At 29.6% G+C, this 20,351-nt stretch overlaps 1 protein-coding gene across 1 annotated transcript in view; it reads right to left on the bottom strand.

Moving 5' to 3' along the window:
- Positions 1-20,351, bottom strand: part of LOC148956592 (uncharacterized) — a 61,680-nt gene that overhangs the window by 9,264 nt on the left and 32,065 nt on the right. The gene's annotated exons all lie outside the window — the stretch shown is intronic.

Below are 20,351 nucleotides of genomic sequence, written 5' to 3'. Positions count from 1 at the left end.
CCCATTCGACAAGAATTTTGAGAGAGACATTTTAATCAAAACAGTTCAAAGATCATATAACGAAAACTCCTGGATGGACATAATCCTTTAGGCCCCGGGGTAAACGTTGTAAGTAATGCCTGGGGGGCATATCCAGCTGTGGTGGAAGGGATCCTCGTACAAACTTCAGAGACGGCTCATTTTCTTTGAAATGAATACTTCAGTTTTTAAGAGTCACAAGAGTTTGGAGGGTCCCTAGCCCCCGCCACGCCCTTTTTTCAGCACATCTGCCTGATACAACTTTTGAGATTGCCATATTTTTTAAAATAGTTCAATAGTCAGATAAAAAAAATCGGTGTCTAAACTGCCACCTCGGGTCCGGGGTTCAACTGTTGTTATTATTGTCCGGGGGCCGCGCTTTGTCGGCGTGCATTGCGCCACTGAAACAATGCCGAAAGAGTTCATGTGACAGTACCTTCACAGATTACGGACAATTATTAAGATTAAAAAAAGATCTTATGTAAACTAGACACACCCGACTTACACGCCTTTGGCTTATTAGGATTTATTAACACATCTGTGCCAAATTTGAGGAGACCGTTTTGTTAAGAATAGTTCAAATATAAGATATTCAGACAAAGGGGTAGACGAAAACCCCCAGGACCCAGGAGAGAGCGTTGAAAGTTATACTCTGGGGGCATAAATGTTTCTTAAAGAAGGGGTGCTCTTATAAACTTCAGAGAGGGCTCATCTGATTGAAAATAAAAAGTTATAGGTCACCTTTAAAGCTTCAAAAGGGACCAAAGGGCACTTAGCCCCCCACCCAGGTCATATTGTTCCCAAAAACATCCGATAAACATATTGAGATATACATATTGTTAAAAAGAATTCAAACATTATATAATAAAACTCCGAGGTTGACACAAAACCATTTTTCATTTTTATATTGCTACTTTGATAAAAGTTTTAAAAAATTTATGCACCCTCAATTTTGTCAACACACCCCTCCGATAAAATTTTTATAGATCAAGTGATTTAAAAAAAAGTTAAAACCAAAGCTAAGACACCATCCGAAGTGAAACACATACAAATTTTTAAATTTAATATTTCTAATTTGATATAATTTTTATTAATGTTTTGAATATGTTTTTTTTTTAATTTTTATTTTTAAATAATGAATTAATAAAAATAATAAATTTTTTAAAAAAAATAATAAAAAAATTTAATTAAAAACTTAAATAAATAATTTTTTTCTATTAAATTTAAATTAATATTTAATATAACTAAAAGATTAAAAAATTAATTTATAAATTTAAAAAAAAACATTAAAATAAATTAATATTCGATACTAAATGAAACAAAAATTAATATACTACAGTAATATACAAAAAAATTAATAATACAAATGAATAAAGATATAAGACAGATAGTTATACATTTACATAATATTAACATACATATTAAAAAGGAACAAAATATTTTACTATAATTTGTAATTATATTAAAAAATTATATTTTGAAACAAAATAATTTGAGTTTGGATTCCTTTCCAAGCTCAAATTACGGCTTTACACATTACATAACCATGACGAGTAGATACTTTCACAACAACACATAACCTCGCATACAGATTTTTAAATACTCGCACAACTGAACGATTGAGACTTCGCTGCTGCGTACTATATAGCAAATGAGAATGCACTATAGAATCAAAAGCACAAGAGACATCATGAGCAACACTGACGAAAAACTCAAAACGGACAGAAATTAAATAAGCAATCATATCAAAAAATATACAACAAGTAATAATATAAATTAATAAATATATATTAAATAAATTAATTCTTTGAATAAATATTAAAATCAATATTAAACGAAATAAAATATTTTAATATTGAAGTATAAATTAGACTTAAGAAAATCATATATGAAATAAACAATCAATGAAAAATAAAACACAATAGTTATAAGTGTACATGAATAAATAAATCTTAAAACGAGTGAAACTTAAAATTGAATATTTAAATCAGTAGGGAGGTCGTTTCGACTCGTGTCTCGCACCACTACTCCCATCTATAATTTAGTCTAACACTGACAGGCTATAATATATTCAAGGATAGTTGATCGCTTTTGGGGTTTTTAAAAATGCTTTGTATCACTTATAAAATTCTTACTCATTCTTTATAGCACTTGTACACGCTTTTGGTGCTTTTATAAATGCTTTATATCACTTATAAAACTCTTACTGATGCTTTTTAAAATTCAAAAACTCTTTTGTTGATATTATAAATAATTTTTATAACTTATAAAAATCTGAATTATTCTTTATAAAAATTTTAGATTCTATGGTTGCTTTTATATATTATTTTTATAACCTATAAAAATCTGTATGATTCTGTTTAGAACTTGTAAACGATTTAGGTGATTTTATAAATTATTTTTATATCTTATAAAAATATTAATTATGCTGTATAAAAATTGAAAATAGTATGGTGCATTTATAAATTCTTTTTTTAACAGATAAACATATTACTTTTGATTTATCAATCTGATGATCTCTTTTGATTATTTTATAAAAGATTTTTATAACTTATAAATCTCTTACTGGTGCTTTTTAAAACTTTTACAAGCTTTTGTTGATATTATTAATGCTTTTTATAAAATATAAAACTTTTACTGATGATATTTTACTCTTGTTAAAGATATTGTTTATTTTATAAATAAATTGTATCAAATATAAAACTTTTAATGTTGATTTATAAAACTTGTAAACTATTTTGGTGCTTTTATAATGTATTTTTATCTCCTAGAAACCTATTAATAATGATTTATACTAATTGGAAACAATGGTGGTGATGTTATAAATTCTTTGTATATATTATAATTCTCTTACTTATGATTTATTCAACTTGTAATAGATTTTGTTGCTTTTATAAATGATTTGTATAAAATATAAAGATTTTACTTATACTATATAAAACTTATAAAAGATTTTGGTTATTTCATATTTGATTTTTATAGCATCTAAGAATATTCATGATGATTTATTCCGCTTGTACACGATTTTTGTGATTTTATAATTTATTTTTTATCATATAATCCTCTTTATGATGCCTTATACCACTTGTACACTATTTTTGTGCTCTTATAAGTGATTTGTATCACCTATAAAACTCTTCCTGATGATTTATACCACTTGTACACACGTTAGGTGCTGTTATAATGATTTTTATTTAAAAATATACTCTTACTTATTCTTTATAAAAAGTGTAAACCTTTTTGTGATTTTATAAATTATTTTTATAAATGATAAAATTCTTTCTGATTATTTTTAAAAGTTTTACTCTATTTTTTTTGTTTTATAAACTCTTTGCCTCACATATAATACTATTACTGATGCTTTATACCTCTTGGACAATCTTTTCGTGATTTTTTAAATTATTTTTAAAAAATATTTCTATCTTAATTATTAATTAGACAAAGTTTATTATATGGGATATAATTTATTATATTGTTTTAAATTATAAAAATATTCATTTTTAGATCGAAAAAGTGTTATATCTTGTTTTTAATTAATAATTTCTTTTCTTATACTATAAAACTCTTAAGTTTTATTTATAACCAAGTTCCTCTATGTTTTTGCATTTATAATTTAGGTAGAGTGCTGAAAAAAGTCTTAATGATGATTTATAAAAATTTTAAATTCGGTTTGTTTTTTAAAAATTATTTATATCAATTATAAAATTCTTAATTATTATTTATAAAACTTGAACAAGCTTTTGGGGCATTTATAAATTTTAAATAATCCCAAGGGTGCTATTTTACATGATAGACAAAAACGATTTGCTTCAGTAATATCTAAAAAAAGGATTATTTCGCAACTGAATAATTAAAGTAATTTACACTTTTTTTTATTTTTCCTAAGTTACTATGGTGTCCTCACTGAAGTAAATCAATATTAGCATCTTTTCCCTACGTGGATTAGTTTTGCGCCGATTGTAAAATTTTGTTTGTTTTTTGGTGGTGGTTTTATTGTTTTTTAGTTTTATATTGTTTTTTTTTTATCTTGTGGTATAAAGCACCAGTAAGAGTTTAAAAAAAATAAGTTTTTGAAAGAAAATTCTTTAAATTTTAAAATAAAAATCTTTAAATAAACTATGCTGAACAAAATGGCTATCTCAAACGTTTGCTGGGATGGGTGTGGGGGACTAAGGGAGGTGGGGGGGGGGCTATGGGACCTCCACAAAATGTAGAATCAAACAATGGGCCAAAGCCCCACTAATTTTAAAAAGAATGATCCCTTTTCGAATTTTATAAGACTACACCTTCGATACACATTGCCCGGGTATGGAGAGAAAAACGAACCAAAAACACATTGTGCCCACATTGTTCTTTACTTAGGCAGCGCTAACGTGCTGCCTATGATGTTACAAACCTAGGGAAATATCACCAGTTGACTTATTTGCATTAGTTTTATTGGAATATGTTAGATAGGCTGTGGTGCGTGTACAAGTAGAATAAAGCATCAGTAAGAGTTTTATATGCGATACAAGTCATTTATAAAAGCACCAAAAGCGTGTACAAGTGGTATATAGCATCAGTAAATGGTTGTAGGATTTGTAGGCTTTGTAGGAGTTGTAGTTTGCTTTTTTCTTTTTGGACTGAACATTTTTATATTTATTTTTATAGTTGACTCATAGGTTTTGACATTATAAGTATATATATTACACAACAATGGAGTATGCGCAAAATCACTCACCCCACCTAACGACTAGAATGGGGGTAGTTTTTTATGTTAGTACTTTAAAATAAAATAAAAATAGCCCCTAATTTCAAAAAATGTATAGCACAAAAATTAGAAATAAAATAGTATTTATACAGTTATTTCAAGACATAAGGTCTGACTTTCTAGTTCATAATATATTAAAATCTATATTTTAAACAATCGCTATGTTTTGTCTTTAATAAATCTGTCCAGAAACATAGCAATCTCGTACACTACGCTCGTGAATTTTCTGATTGAGAGATATCAAATAAAATAATTCTCTATCTCTCACATCTGGATTATTTCTCTTGAAATAGTGATTTGATATATAGGTATAAATTGTGTAATCATATAATCATAGGCTTATAGTCATATGGATTATGGTGCAAATATATCTAAATATATTTCTTTTAATAAATAAAAAAAAAAAGTTTTTTAAAATTTTTACTGCTATGAAATAGGTGTAACTATAGGTTTCACAGGTTATACGACTTTAAAAACCCTTTTATTTTTTTTTAACAATCAAATATACCCTATTTGTGGGTGGGGTTGTTTTACTTTTTTGTTAATTTTTACACCCCTTTTTTAATCAAAATATAAAATAATACACATCGACAGATATTTATATTTTTTTTCCCCAGAATCCATATTTCGTAGGCTATTAGAGTTGACAGATAGAACAGAATAAAATTGTATCAGTCTGAAAAATCAATCTTTGTATATATTATAACGAAATTCTTAGTCGGTAGAAAGTACACACCTCAACTCATGAGTTTACACGATTGAGAGTTCTCTCAATCTTGCAAATTACTTTCAATCAGACACACACCTACGAAAGACTAAAATCTTAAAATTTTTTTTAATTTTTAATGATTTGGAGTGGGTGGTTTAGGTTTTCGTAGGCGTGAAATTTCTAGGTTTTGTGCTTTAGAAAAGTCGGAAATAGCAAATTCTCTAATTATTTAAAAAAATAATAAAAAAATATATTTTTTTATATATATATATTTCAGGCTTATCTTAAAATTTGATATCTTAGAATTATCTTAGAATTATCTAAATTTCAACACAATGGATTATGCGCAAAATCTCTCTCACTCTCTTTCTTCAGAGTCATATTGTTGTCTGAAACCTATGATCTCAACTCTCTTTACGCCTAGCCTCATAGCCTACGAAATATGGATTATGCGCAAAATCTATATGGATTATACGAATATCCAAATTGATCCAATTTGATTCAATTTGAATCAAAGTGAGAGAGAGTGGTTAGGGAGAGGTTTTTAGATTTGCAGGTTTTATTGGTTTTTAGATTTGCATGTTTACATTCTGTAGAGTTTTTATTTTATTGATTGGGTTTTTTTTTTGAATTAAAACTTGAAAAATTAAAAAACGAAAATAAAGTGATTAAATTTTATAAAAATTAAATTAAAAAAAATAAAAAAAAAAAAAAAAAAAAAAAAACCACTTATTAAAATATAAAAAAATTAAAATTAAAAGAAAAAAAAATCGGTTTATTTTATTTTGTTTTTTTTTTTTTGAATGAAAAATTTAAACATTAAAAAACGAACATAAAAATAGTAATTTTTATAAATATTAAATTAAAATTAAATAATAAATCCAAAAAACGAAAAAAAAAAAACACTATTGAAATATTAAAAAAATTAATTTTAAAAGAAAAAAAAATACAAAAATAAAAGTTAAAAATATAATTAAATGAAACTCTAACATGTAAAACACCACAAAGAACAAATGTAATATTAAAGCTATTAAATTTAAGTGAAATCAATCCAAAATGAAATTTAAAACATCTTAAAAATGTAACAGTGACATTATAAACAACGACGAAAAATCCTACAGGTTGTCCTAAACTACTGAAAAATCCTAAACCCCGACGAAAAATCGTAAAGGTTGTCCTAACGGTTTTTTCGTTGAACGTACGAGTTGGACTATTTCAGTAGTATTCTGTCGTGGTTTACCTTGTCATTCTTACATTCTGAATAGTTTTCAAAGTTACCTTTTAACTTTTTTAATTTATATTTAATATTTATACTTTTTATTTCGGTTATTTTAGTTTTTAACATGGTCATTTTTACATTTGATATTGTGTTATATTGAAAGGGTTTATTTTTTTTTCGTTGAAATTTCATTTTTGACTTGTTATTGATGTTATGGAATTTTTGGTAATTTTACTTTTTTAATTAAAGTTTTTTTTTAATTTTTATTTTTTATTTTTTTTTTTCGCTGAAAATTATTTTTTTTAAATATAATGTATTTTTTTTTCGTTGTTTTAAATTTTAAATTTTAAATTATTAATATGTTAAAATTTTCTTTTTTTATTATTTTATTTTAAATTTAATAGTTTTAATATTTTATTAGTGTTTTGTAGCGGTTTACCTTGTAAATATTACATTATCTTGATGTTTCAAATTTAAGTGTCTAGTATTTTGTTTTTAACTTTGATATTTGTACTATTTCATTCTTGTTTTGTTGTTTTTTAAATTTTAACTGTTACATTATATTTATGTTTAATTTTTATTTTTTTATTGTTTTATTTGATATTTAATAGTTGGAATATTTAAGTAGTTTTTTGTCGTTGTTTAGCTTTTCAATTTTACATTATGAATATTTTTAAAATTTCATGTATGATGTTTTTTTTTAAATTTAATTTTTTGAATATTTAAGTAGTGTTTCGTAGTGGTTTATCATGTCAAGGGTAAAGTCTTAATTGTTTTAATATGTCCTGGTTTTTTTTTTTTATTTAAAGATAATTTAGGTAATTTTTATTGTTTTCTTGTAAGTTTGTGTAAAGTTCTTAATGTAATTATGGATTATATAATATTTACATTGTTTATTTTTTTTTTTCGTTGAATTTTAATTTTCTTACTAATAATTGATTTTGTTCCATGTTTTTTAAATTAATATTTTTATTAAATTATTGTAATAATTTTAACGTTTATTATTTTTAATTTAATTTATCTTTTTTTAATATGTAATGTTTTGGTTTTATGTTATTAAATATAATGTTTTAAAGTATATATTGTTTTAATTTTTCAGTTTTGATTTATTTTTTATTTTAAATTTACGATTTTTAAAATTTAATTATTGTTTTGTTTTTTATTAAATTTTAAAAAAAAATTAAAATATATTAAATCAAAGAAATTTAATAAAAATATTCAGGAAGTACTCAGTGATTATGAAATATTTTAAAATATGTAGCCTAACCATTTTGGAACTGAAAATAAAACAAAATTAAAAAATAAATTAAGCCTAATATATTTAAATCAAGTAATTTATGAACAAAAACAGAGACGTTTTAAAAAGTCTAATGACGTTAAATTTACTTTTAAAAAGTCAAATGAAAATGCTAAGTCAAATATCAAAATTAATAAAAGGCTAAATAAAATGGAAATTAAAATGGATAGTTTCCTCTTTAATAGTCAAAAATATATAATAATATATAAATCGTAGGTTTATACCACAATCGTAGGTTTTCTGACCTGACACTTCAACAAAGATAAACATGAAATGGGATAATAAAAGAATAAAATGAAAAACAAACACACGCGCAATTTAAAAGCAAATAAGGGGATAGGGCTCCCGGGGAGGCGGGAGGGTGTGGGTGAGACGGAGGGCCTTGTTTAATAAAAAGAATGGTTTAACGTTTAACTTTTACAATATAGTGACGTTTCAAAGGTAATTTTTGTTTTTTTTAGTTGTAGTGTTATAGTTGGAGTATTTACGTATTGGTTGGTATTAATTTAACTTGTCACTGTTACATTATAATAATTTTTAAAAGATCAGGTTGGATTTTTTTTTTCGTTGAAATGTAAGAGTTTGAATATTTCAGTTCAGGAATATTTATAAATAATTTATAAATGCTTTATATTGCTGATAAAAGTCTAAATCAATTTCTCAGGTTAAGCTAACCAAACAACAATGAAGCCATGTTTGTTTCATAATTCCCCCATCGTGAATCAATAATTTCCCCTAGCGATTATGTAAATCACAGATTAAAGAAGCCATGTTTGTTTCTTAATTTCCCCTTCGTGAATCAACAATTTCCCCTTCGATTACGCAATCAATTTCTCGGAAATCCACTTCCCCTTCGATTACGCAATCAATTTCTCGGACATTCACTTCCCCCTCGAGTCCTAGATCAATAACATTGCTCCCGTTAGAATTCAATGCGCCTGTGCAACCTTCGCCCCGGAGTTATTACACATAGAAACATCAAATAAATCGACCTTGGAAAAAAAAGTCCGTGACCCCATTAACCACGTGTTCTCCCTAAGGAGGCTATGCCCTTATTTGGGGTGCAAAAAAAGTTCTAGGTGGCAGCAGGGGTGCCACATGGGGGCTTTAGGGTCCCCTCTACTTTCATGCGATCAACCATGTTAAAAAAAATATTTGAAGACAGAACATGTGTTTGTTTTACTAACTATTCTCTGTCATAAGCACTGTGATATACAAGCTGGAAAAGCCTTCTGAAGGAAAGCTGAGTTGTTCACATCATGCTTTCATGGGTAAAGGAACAGAGATTAGGGAAGTTTTCTTAGTGCTCCTAGAAGTTCTCACTTCTTTTTTATTTCCATTTTAGTATTCAGCTATAAATTAAAACTAGAAGACAAAGCAGAAAATCTTTCTTTGGCTTTCGTGTCCCCAGTGTAAGCATTAGTATTATTAGATTCGCTTTGGATTTTTCAAAACTTTTTATCTACAAAGCAGAAAACTTAGGAACTAAATGTGCGGCAAAGAAAGTAATGAAAAATTCTTCCTTTACTTTCTAGAAATAATACTAAAGAAAGAAAAATTAATCAATTTGTGTAATTTATTTGCCAGGTTAGATAAATTTTTTTTCGTAAAAATGGCTCTCAGAAGCGAATATTGCCGAACTTGCATTACATATAAAAAAAATAAAAGTGATATGGAAAAAGGGAAAATATATACGAAAGAAACACTAAAGAGTAACCTAAATTCAAAGAAGAACGAGAAAATAACTCATTTATGGAGTTATTGGGAATTTGCAGCTTTGGGATTTTTTTTCAGATAAATCTAAACTATAGTCGTTTTTGTTTCATCACTAAAAATCATTTTTTCGCCGAGGATAGACAATGAAATCCCACTAAAGACGAGATTCATCTACACTCTCTCTCTCTCTGTCTCTCTCTCTCTCTCTCTCTCTCTCTCTCTCTCTCTCTCTCTCTCTCTCTCTCTCTCTCTCTCTCTCTCTCTCTCTCTTCTCTCTCTCTCTCTCTCTCTCTCTCTCTCTCTCTCTCTCTCTATATATATATATATATATATATATATATATATATATATATATATATATATATATATATATATATATATATATATATATATATATATATATATATATATATATATATATATATATATATATATATATATATATATATATATATATATATATATATATATATATATATATATATAGTACCGGAACTCGGTGAGTGGCAGGCTACTGTATATGGAGTCTCATTGTTCTTGTCTTCTAACCGCAGACAATTTGCTGTCTTTTCATATTGCGGTCTTTTCAAAGATATTTCGTTATTAAAGCAAGTCCGATCTCTAACAACGATTTCTACTAAGCTTCCAACTTTTGGTTTTCTTTTTTAAGGTTTTTGAATTATTGTATTCTCTTGTTAAAATATCTACAAATGTTATTGCAATTACCAGCAGCCGGGACCGGCAGTTGGCATGCGACAGGCTTCTATATATAGATTCTAATTTTCGCTTGTCTTTTAACCGCAGACAATATGCTGTCTTTTCATATTGCAGTCTTTTCAAACATATTTGGTTATTAAAGCAAGTCCGATTTCTAACAACGATCTCTACTAAGCTTCAAACTTTTGGTTTTCTTTTTTAAGGTTTTTGAATTATTGTATTCCCTTGTTAAATTATCTACAAATGTTATTGTAATGACCAGCAGCAGGGACCGGCAGTTGGCATGTGACAGGCTTCTATATATAGGTTCTAATTTTCGCTTGTCTTCTAACCGCAGACAATATGCTGTCTTTTCATATTGCAGTCTTTAAAAAGATATTTGATTATTACAGCAAGTCCAATTTCTAACAACGATTTCTACTAAGCTTCAAAATTTTGGTTTTGTTTTTTAAGGTTTTTTAATTGTTGTAATCCCTTGTTAAAATATATACAAATATTTTTGCAATTTCAAGTTTTTGCTCTTTACACAATTTAATGTCTTTTCATACTACAGTCTGTTCAAAGATATTTGATTATTGAAGCTAGTCCGATTTCTAACAACTATATGTACTAAGCTTTAGACTATTAATTTTCTTTTTTAAGGTTTTTGAATTGTTGTAATCCCTTGTCAAAATAGAGAATCACCATTTGTAATAACTGTAAATTTTCGTTTTTGGGCCTTACTACAGACATTGTATAACTGGTTGCGTTCAAAAAGTTGTTTTTTAAGGTTTTAATTGTTGTAATCCCTTGTTAAAATATATACAAATATTTTTTCTATTACCAGTTTTATGCCCTTTATGCAAATTAATGTCTTTTCATATTGAAGTCTTTTCAAAAATATTGCAATTACCAGCAATTTAAGCAATGGCTCTTTACGCAATTTAGTATAAACTTTCCCTGCATGAAAATCTTCAATTTTTCCACTTAAGTATGACAAGTGTGACAACGTCATTGCAATAATAAAATGACGTCACTCACTTAATTTTTTTTTTATTAAGGCTCTTAACGAATTTTCTCAAACTTCTGACCTGTCTAGATCGTTTGTTTAGGCCAGAATACCTCAGGATGCCAATTTTTCTGGAAAAATATGGAGCCGTTTTCAAGAGAAAAATACATACACTCATGCATATATAAATAAATACACAATTATTGCTTGTTTATAATTATAGTATATATATATATATATATATATATATATATATATATATATATATATATATATATATATATATATATATATATATATATATATATATATATATATATATATATTATATGTTGATTATAGTGGTTAACATATTTTTTTTCATCCTTTGACTCCCTGCCTAGAAATAATTCTGCCCCTCTCCTAATAGAATCTTGGCTACCTTTAATTATAATGACGCAAAACCATACATGAGCCTCTTATTATGTTGCATCGTTTGGTCCTAGTATTACGTCCCCTCCTCGATAAAAGTTTTTCAGAACAACCGGAAGCCTTTGCTTTACTGATTATGGAGCTTTGTGAGAAGGCCAATGCCCTGCCACTTGGAGCTCCCAGGAATCTATTATGTTTTTTCCAGATCAATCTAAGCCATAATCGTATAAGTTTCATCGCTCAAAAGAGTTTCCCAGAGAACCCTTGGATCCCTTACAAGCTTCGAGAAATTGATCTGAGTTATAATCTGATGCCTGTCGTAACGAAGGAATTGAATTTTGGAACAAAGACGCTCCAACGCTTAAATCTCCAGGGGAACATTTTGAATGAGATAAGAAAAGGTAGAAACCTTTACCCACTATATTATTTTGTTTTTCTTTCTTCTAGGACTTGTTTTTATAGCTCCTTTGTTGGTGATTAAAAGTAGGAAGAAAATGTAATTTGTTCAGATGGGACACTGAAGTGTGTCGAAACTAATGACCTTTAGACGAGAAAGAAACGACATTGATTAGCAATTATTTATAAATTATAGTAAATACTCTAAGCGAGAAAAGAATTAGAGAAAGTTGAACATCACATGCTCACAATTCAATACTTCTACAAAGAGTTGAACGGGAAATACTTCCCTTAAATTGGTCCAAACCCCCCTTCCCACCGGAATATCAGGATATAATTGCCTAAAAATGTACTCTTGTGTTTTGATCTCCTTCTCCCAGTGAACAATTTTCTGATTTTCCACCAAACGTGCATAACAGTGCATCTTAAATTCTCATAATTCACAATAGAGCAAAAATAAGATGTTTACGGTTTTTCTGAAAGAAGTTTTTTCTACAAGAGCTTAAAGGAGAAACACACATTATGAGTTTACCTTAGAACTTACATCCATCTCTGCCACCAGAGGCACATATGGAAATCTCAAATCCTGACCAATATAGCCTGAAGTTGGCGGCTGCCTTGATATTTTGCCGTTGAGCTTGAATTGAAGCATTTATGGAGCCTATGTCATTTACTCATGAGCCCCTTAATGTGTTTTGAGATAATCTTTGCTTCCTACTTTCACTGGTTGCTACTATTTGTTTCGAGTTTCTCTTGCCCATTCATTCCTTACATGCTTGGTTTTCAAGCCCACAGCCCAGCCCTCGCATACTATTTATATGATAATACCATCCTGGTTTAGGACAGGCTGCATTTTTGCAGATAGGAGCTTGAAACTTCTACAATAGGGTTCTGGAACACGCTGAATCTGATGGTTTGATTATCATTAAGATTCATTGACTTTTGTTTTCCCCTTTTGTCGAAAATCAGGAAAATTTTCTGAGGCTCATAACCTTTGATGGGTAATACTAAACTTAATAAAATTGATATATTTAAAATCAGCATAAGAATCCGATTCTTTTGATAATTCTAGTATATATTGTTTTTTAGAGTTTCAGTTACTATTGAGCCGGGTCGCTCCTTACTTACATTTCGTTACCACGAACTGTTTGATTGGTACAAAATTAGAACGTTAGCGTAAACAGCGAGGTATTGACGAGGTATATATATATATATATATATATATATATATATATATATATATATATATATATATATATATATATATATATATATATATATATGTATATATATATGGAGCACTTTTTAAGGGAATTAAACATATTTTTAAAGTTAGTCCTTAATATTTTTCGGCTGAGATTACAGTGTAAAGTGTATTGCTATATTGATGACCCCCTCCCTGTTGATTTGTCGCAAGTATGCATTCGCTTTAATATAAATAAGTTTATATGTGTTTTAGGTGTATTCGTTAAAATGGTTGGCTTAGAAGAGCTTGATCTTTCCAAGAATGAGCTAACACACTTCCAACCACAGGAAATTGGCAACATAGAAAACCTGAAGATCTTGAATATTAGCCACAACAAGCTTGAAGAGCTTCCACGTGAGGACATTTTCAATTTGACATATTTAACATACGTTGATGCTGCCTATAACCGTATTCAAACGTTTGACGATAACATCCTCCCAAGAATTGAGAATGGAACCCTCATCAACTTAGAAGGTATGTTAATAAAATAGGAAATACATCTGTTTTTTTTATCCTGGGACGGTATTATTCACGTATTTTATCCCGTTTTTATCTTTTTTTATTCATCTCTTTATCCTGGGACTCTTTTTGTGAGCATTTTTATTTGCTGTTGATCCAATAATCCTACCGTGAAAAAAATTGTTCAGCATCTAGAGTCAGATTAATATAAGGCCCCTAAGCTAGTCCCCCTTTAGTTAGAGCATATTTTTGAGGAAAGTCATAGTTTCATAATAGGAGCGCCAAAATGAAACTTTTAAAACAAATATTTTTCTTATTTCTCGGCAAAAGGATTGCATATTTGCCCCTCAAGTCTGGGAGCCTTTACACCTCAGCACGGGCTATTGTGCAATATGACCTTCTTATACGCAAATCGAGATGACTTTCTCTATTTAAGAAGAGAGGTTAATTTCGGATATTTTGCCCAATCTCATGCTTTAGAATGTTTGAAAAGCGGGTAGGGTCACTTGCTCACTCTCCGCCACCTGCCTCACATCTCAGAGCGCTGCCTGTTCTGCCATGCTTAGCACACTTCCTACAGACCTAGACTCTTTTTGTCTAGATCTGTCGTTTGTTGCATGTCCCGCTTGTTTTATACAATTTTGACGGTAGGTTTCACCTCGGAAAAATGAGTCCTGGTCATAAATTGAAAAATTAAGGTGCACCCTATCTTCCCAATTGTATTTAAGCATTCACCCTGATATGTTTCTCTTACATGGATCTAGGTCAAGATTTCCTGAATCGATATGTTAAATAATATCAAAGGTATACTTTCGAAACATAAATCAAAGATTGCATTTTCAAAGAAGACGCGCCTCAATGCACAAAAACGTACAAAAAAAGTTTTCAAAATAGATGGCTTGTTTTTCACTAGCCTTTTAATTTTGTTTATATCAAGGACTTGCTAACAATGACGATTATGCATTATTCAACCCTCCCACTTCATAGAACTTCCCTCTGTTTTCGTGTTTATGAGATAGGCATACTGCAGAGAAATAGAGAGACAAACTGTAAAAAACTATATGAATCAGAAACTTTTTTTTTCATTTTAGTGGCTATAAAATCGCAAAGGAAAATCTATCAGGGGTGATTGAATTACGTTTGTTTTACTGCTCAGAATTTACAAACGGGATTTTACAGCACTAAGGTTTTAAAAGGAGAAGTTATTTATTTTTTCAGAAATAAGGAATATTTTGATTGGCTTACAAAAATAAGTTACAGAAATGAAGTTGAAACCCACCATTTACTATGGAATTATAGAAAATTAATATCTCGTGGTAACGAACTCTCAAGAAAATTTGTATGTTTTTGGAATAAAAAGAGGAAACCACCCCAAAAACTCGAGGAATTTTAATGAAAATTGCAACATCAGATTCAGCGTATCAGAGAACCCAACTGTCGAGGTTTCAAGCTCCTATCTGCAAAAATGTGGAATTATATATTTTTTTTCCAAAATATACTAATTATCACGGATGTGTGTTTATTTGTTGGTTTGTTTTTTCTCCAGGGATGATCGTATCGAACCAATTGTCCTATATTATCGGGATAGGGCTCTTTCGAGACGTATTTATTGGCTTTAAAAAACTCAAGTAATTTTTCTCTTAAAGCAATCATTTTTATATTATTCAATTCAATTAATAAAAGATTAATTAATAAACTAACAACTTAAATTTTCGGCATTAAAATAATTAAATATTAACATATAGTAACTAATCATTAATAATTAAAAATTTATAAGAAAGGTTCACGTTTCTAGCTTGAATTGTTTTTTTGTAAATCCAGCGAGCAAATTCTACAATAACTATCACATTCAAATTTATTTTATATGTATAGATATATTTTTTAATTATTATATATTTATGTATTATTTGTTCTACTATTTACTGTTAGAGCGTAAAATTTAATCTTACACTCTAACGTAAAATATCTTATAAGTACACTCTATATATGTATGTATTCGAGTTTTATTTATCAATGCATATTAATTTCTATAGGGAATCCAATAGCCTGTGACTGTCGTATGAGACCTCTTAAGAAATGGCTGGACCTAGAAAATTCATATGGTATTTGGTCCCAGCTTCAGTGTTATACCCCACAAACCTTTAGAGGCAAACATCTGAAAGAACTTTCTCAAGAAGATCTTTCGTGTTCTCTCACGACAAGTGGTATAGTTGGTCAGCAATATGACCTTCAATCGGACTTGGAGTTTATCGATATAACAAGGTAAAGAAATACTATTTTATGTATTTACTAAAACAATATTTGGTACTGGTGCTTTATATGGTCACTTCTAAAAAGTCAGGTTTGGTTAATGCTAATAAAATATAATAAAATAGGGTGAATTTATAATAGTTTAGAAACAACTTTGGGCAATATATTCGCACATTAGGGGGGTGGGTAATAAAGCATAGCATATATTGAATGCGTAACCTAGGTACCTCCTCCCCCCTAAACCCCAAAAAATAACAGTTTAAATATCGTAAACACAATGGAAACTAGTCGTTGCATTCCATTTCTCAATAGTGGTCTCTTGAAAACAACCAGTCTGGTGGGTTTCGTCTCTCATTAGTATTTAAAAGCGACCATATAACGCACCAGTACCCGTACTTAATATATACTATGCTTTACCCCCCCCCCTAATGTGCAAATATATACCCAAATTTGTTTCTAAACTATTATATATTCATCCTATTTTATTTGATTAGCTTTGACAGGCTTGCAACCTTCACTGCCAGTAATCCGTTACAATATCAAAATTATTGTGTTTCATAAGCATTTTTTTTTATAAATTTACAAAGTCCCACTGGCCGATTTTCCTTGAGAAAATACTTAGTTCTCCTGCACGATTTAAAAAAAAATACCCACAAATTCAGGGTTTTCAGGCCTAACATTTGATGTGTAATTGAGCTTTTTACCTTTACTACCAATGATGAAGTTTCATCAAGGTCGGAAAAATATTGATTTCCATGTTTCCTTTAAATATTTTCGATGCCACTGATGGAGGGCTTAGTTATCCCGAGCCATTTGAAAAAAGGCGAATGTAAGGTTTCTATTGTTTCACCTGCAATATGTAACCAGGTCTATGACCTTCAATGCCAGTGACAAAGCTTTATTACGGTGTAGGAAGAACTGTTTACAACCTAATTCTTTTATTAACTTAGTATGGCCTGTGATGGAGTTTTCATGACGAAGCACTTAGTTCTCCTTAAGAACCATGATAAGGTTTTCAATGTTTATAAGTGATATTTAATTAGGTCTGTGACCCTCTTTGTCGACGTCGGTTTTTTTTTTTTGACAAAGTATATAGTCCCCCTGAGCAAAAAAAAACGAAAACCCAGTAACTGTACCGATGATGTGTAATTGGTTTGTGACTTTTAGAGTCAATAATTCTAATCTCTAAAATTACAAATAAGTGTTCTAAAGTATCATTACGCATATATTTCGATATACTTCTAATTTGAAAGCTGTTTACTTTTCGATTAATTATTTTCAAATATAAGTAAAATGGTTGTAATAACAGCAGTGGGCTTTCGTGGTCTGATCCTCGACTCAGTCTAGTGAACCTGCTCATAATAATCATTATGGTTGCGGCAACAGCTACAACCTAGTGAAAAGCAAACGACAGCCCATTGTGATTGATAGTTTAAGACACGTTTTCTAAGAAACTATCTAGTGACAAACATTTCCGAATAGACACTGATTCAGAAATGAGAGTTATTGTTCAGATTTAACATAATAATAGTCTATCAACAAGTGATGTGTCTTCTTTCTGCCCAGGGCGATTGTATTGAGCTAATTGTATAATATGGGAGGGAAGACTTATTTGAACAAAAATAAAATACCTAGTGCTTCTTTTAACTAGTAAATACATTGAGCAACAACAAAAGACCGTTATCTATCATTTTGTACCGCAAACATTAATTTTAACTAAAATACAGTCAATAGTCTTACTTTCGCATTAGTAAGTGGTATCACTGCATGGCAGACAATATTTTAAATAGCTTAAAGTTGAAAAGTAGATATTAGTGGCTATAGTACTGAGGAATAAGCGGATCATTCTTACATTCCTTTTCATTGGCTTACAAGATGAATTTGAATGGATACTGAAGAGGGCATTGCCATAGCGGCGTCTATTTACCAGAGGGATTTTCCGTATGCAGTATTAGCGGAATTCATGAATATATAGAAGCATAGTTGCGTTTAGAGAACCTTTTAAATTTTATGACAATCGAATACCTATTGAGTACAAACGAGGAAATAGTACAGTGTTTAGGTCCAGCATACCTAAGTCTTATTATAAGTACGATAGCTAATCTTGTGTGGTTCAAAATAGAATATGGCAAAATAAAGCTCCATTATATAGCAGCTTTAGCATACAATAAAAAAGAACCCTTTTAAGGAGGAATGAATATCAAGTTTGCCGTTGAACAGTCAAATGAGAGTAAAAAGAAATAAGAACACATTCCGTTTTATTCTATCTAAAAGATGTTCTGGCGCTAAAAATATCCCTAATACTCACATTTAAGATTAAGTCGCACAGAATAAATTATATGGTTTGATATATATGAAATATCACAAATCAATAAGACTGTCATGCTATTGTAAAAGCCAAGACTGGGAATTCTGTTCGTTTCGTGCATTTTATTCAATTTTAAGTTTAATGAGTGTGACCTGATAGCCAATGAGAGATCTACAATCCATTTCTTGTGGTTAATTATCTGAGGATTCCAGGGGAGGCAGGGGAGGTTTCCAGTTCTCTCCCCTGCCTCCCATTTTGAAAAAAAGAAAGTTCATATGTGTGGGGGCAAAATCTCTTCCTTTTTTTTACAGTACTAATGGTATCTAACCAGAGGTCGTAATCGCGCCACAACGAAGTGTCCTTTTCTACCACAAACAACAATTTTCGTCCAAATTGGGGGAAATGCCAGTGAGGGACAATTATGAGATATCCAGTCCATTTTTCATGGTCGAAAGCCCTTAACTGGAGGATTGCAATATGAAAGTTCAATAGACCTACAGCAATTGCGTATTATCAATCGGGCAGTTGTTTCTAATTTGTCGTATTCGAATTTTTTTTTTAGTAAAACAAAACTATAAACTAATTTGTAGTACCAATACATAAATACTAATAAATTAAGAAGATGATAGAAATATAATAATAAACTACTATTAACAAACAAATATTATTGTACTAAATGACGAAAAGGCTCTAATGAACTAAGTCTATACATTCATCTTTTTAAATTCATTTGCCGCCCTAATTTTTTAAAAAAATTGTAAAACTGCCGAAGACATACAAAAAAGAACTAGGTCTATTGTAGGACTTACTAGAAATAAGGTATTTTTTTCCTGATGTCTTGTCACCATGGAAATTCTTGACCTTCATCCTTACCCTGTTATAGAGAAAGTTCAACCGCGTCTCATTGACGGTATGAATAGATTTGGTATGCGTTAATATTATGCATCTAAATACTAAAAAGATCAATGAAACCAACGAACAAGAAAAAAAAACATCCAAAATCAATGTGTTGTCGACAATAATGCACAAGTGTCATCAATCTTCCTATCTTTCTCATATCTCTTATCCTATCTCTTAAATGATAAATATAAGAAATTTCATCAGTTCATCCCCTTTCAAAAGAATGGTTACGCTGAGTTTAGCTTTATTGAGCAATTAAATTAAAAAAAAAAAACAAGTCTATTTCAACTAAAAGTTCGGAGCAACATTGAAATGTAAAACAAACAGAAATTACTCTGTATTTGAGGGGGGATGGCCCCTACCTCAATAGCTTGCTCCTCACAGCAAGTTTTTTTGTGCTTTGAAAAAACTTCTTATTCTAATTAAACGGCCCTTGTGTTTCAGGCAAGGTCTTATCCAGGGGAGGGGGATAGAGGGGTTTGACCCTCCCCCCCCCGAAATGTTTGTTCGACTCGTAAAAACGTAACAAAAATTATTATAAATAAGTTTTGATGCGTTTTTCTTAGTTTTTTGTACTCCCCCCCCCCTCGAATTAAAAATCATGAATACGACCCTGGTTTCAGGAGTCGTTTTTCTAAGAGTTTGGGCAAAAAGTGAAACTAGAAAAAGGAGCGATGTATTGAAGAGGGGACAGTCGTTCTCATATCCGGAGCAATTTCTGTTCGTTTTAAATTTTAACATTGCTCCTTACTTTCAGTTGAAAAAATTAGTTTTTTATATTTAATTTTGGATCGTTTTTCAAGTAATTATAGGAAATCCCCATCCCCCTCCATAGAACCCCCCTCCCCACAAGCACGTAAATTCCTGCATAGAAAGCTCTTCCCGCGTAAAATCCACCCGGACAATTTAATCCTAACTGGAAATTCCTTCCAGAAAATTTCCTGCAGACAATTAGGCCTTGATAATA

The sequence above is a fragment of the Artemia sp. Qi Xiang Cuo genome, chromosome 1 (assembly GCF_049724085.1).
Source record: "Artemia sp. Qi Xiang Cuo chromosome 1, ASM4972408v1, whole genome shotgun sequence".
NCBI lineage: Eukaryota > Metazoa > Arthropoda > Branchiopoda > Anostraca > Artemiidae > Artemia > Artemia sp. Qi Xiang Cuo.
This window is presented reverse-complemented; position numbering and strand designations above follow the sequence as displayed.